Source organism: Oryza sativa, chromosome 8 (assembly GCF_034140825.1).
Source record: "Oryza sativa Japonica Group chromosome 8, ASM3414082v1".
NCBI classification, from domain to species: Eukaryota; Viridiplantae; Streptophyta; class Magnoliopsida; order Poales; family Poaceae; genus Oryza; species Oryza sativa.
The window spans coordinates 21,825,024-21,827,163 of record NC_089042.1 but is presented as its reverse complement, the minus strand read 5'-3'; the positions used below and the strand labels follow the sequence as shown (position 1 = coordinate 21,827,163).

Here is a 2,140-nt window from a genome sequence, read left to right as displayed (position 1 = left end):
CGTCGGTGCGAATCCCCCCTTCCAACAGAGAAAACCCAGCAGCGTACTACATGCATTGCTGGGCCAGGGAGCAGCTACCCGTACATCTCCACCAAACACAAATAAAAACTACTCCACTCCTAGTACTTCGCCTGCAAAATTTGCCGTGCTTTCACCGGCGGATACACGCCGAGAGGACATACGGAGACGACGACCGACCGATGGATAGTCGATCGAGAGACGATCACGGTCTCTTGACGCGCACGCCGGCAGACGACGGACGCCGCCTCGCTTTCGCCTCGATCGTCTCGCGCGCGGACGATCGAGACGGCGACGGTGCGTCGTCGTGGCCCCGTTTTTTTTTTTTTTTGCTGCCGCGGCCGCGCTCAGGCAGAGGCCGGCTTAACCTGTTTTTCTTTCTTCCCGTGGTTTTGCGAGAGGGCGACGTATGATGGATGGGCCTTCGCGAAAGGCTGCGCGCTTTCCGTCCTCCTTGTATGTCTCGTGCCTTTCCCCTCGTCTCTTTTTGAGTTTTTTTCTTTCTTTCTCTGATGAGAGTGATGGCTGATGTTTTTTCTACTTTCCACCGCTGCTCCTCTACCTCGGATGGTTGCCGCATCGTTGGCATGTCTTTCGCTGGCAAGGCATGGTGTGGCTGTGGGGCGTCCATCGGCATGTGGCTCATGGAGGGCTTTGGCGGAATGGCGGCCTACCTAGCTAGGACATCATCCTCGGAGTTTGGGACCATGATTTTGGTTGCCACCACCTGTTGCCTGAACGAATTGTCTGTGGATTTTAATATAGTATACGTGGATCACTTAAATCTTCATGATTCTGCGGCAAAAATTTCACTAAAAAGAATTGTTGAATTGATTCGGCGGCAAGGGATACCGACCAGCTGCTGACCAACCTACAGGCGCATAAACGTGGCGACGGCACTGCAGGCTTGCTGTTCTTTTCATGCATTGTCATGGGTGTGCATCGCTACATGCCGCATCGAGATCCCAAGTGCGGCGTCCAAAGCCGCAGGGCCACAGGGGCCAAGCACCAGCGTAAACCACTCAGCTTGTTGACCTACGCTAGCTTAGCTGTGTCGTCCCGTCCCGGCGACCTGCAAATTAAAATTTATCCATTAAGTTTGGCTCATCACGACGCAACGAACGGCATAAAGTACGTACTCCTTCTACCAGCTACAGAGACAAACGCCAAGTTCAATCAGATACTATCCGTCGTGTGGTCGATGATACCGTGTCTTCGGTCCAGACCATACATCCGTCTTGATGAGCGTACCAACAGGTACGCGCATATAGCGGCACCAGATGCTAATAAAATCTCCCGTTCCGAAAGTTATGAAGGACTTTGAATTGTCAATGTACTAGTGTCAAGTCTGCATTTTATCTGAAAACGGTGAACTGCTACTTGCAAGCTGCTAGTGATTGCCTGTCCTGAAGTATATGTGGTCCTCGGATAGACCTCGGGAAGTGAGGTGAAGGCGACTTCGCAGTGGAGGCTGCTAGTCTGCCACTGCATGCTCTCATGTCCTCTGCTTCTTGGATCTATCAAATTAACCCTGTCTTTCGGAAGAAAATCAAGTCAGCTCGCGCACATATCCTCATGTCCTCATTCCTCAGGAGGAAGAGTTGGACGTACGGTCCCAACCCCCAGTCAGTGATGTGTCAATTTATCAGCAGAGCTCAGTTCGCGACAACACATGCCTGTAGCATAATACTCCCTCCGTCCCAAAATAAGTGCAGTTTTACACTATTCACGTTCAACGTTTGATCGTTCGTCTTATTTAAAATTTTTTTATGATTAGTATTTTTATTGCTATTAGATGCTAAAATATGAATAGTACTTTATGTGTGACTAATTTTTTTTTTTATTTTTTTCACAAATTTTTCAAATAAGACGGACGGTCAAATGTTAGACACGGATATTCACGGCTGCACTTATTTTGGGACGGAGACCGTCCGTCTTATTTGAAAAATTTATAAAAAAATTAAAAATAATTAGTTAAACATAAAGTACTATTCATATTTTATCATCTAACAATAATAAAAATACTAACTAAAAAATTTCAAATAAGAAATAGTCTATTATTTTAGAACGGAGGGTGTACGAAAGATAAACAATACTCCACTTCTTTCACTTGTTGTAGCCT

General features: G+C 47.1%; 1 long non-coding RNA gene across 1 annotated transcript; it reads left to right on the top strand.

Moving 5' to 3' along the window:
• On the top strand, window positions 1-808 carry LOC112939831 (uncharacterized). Its single transcript, XR_003243659.2, has 2 exons — window positions 1-474; window positions 624-808. It is a non-coding gene; the product is annotated as an uncharacterized lncRNA (long non-coding RNA).
• Window positions 809-2,140: the final 1,332 nt, after the last annotated feature.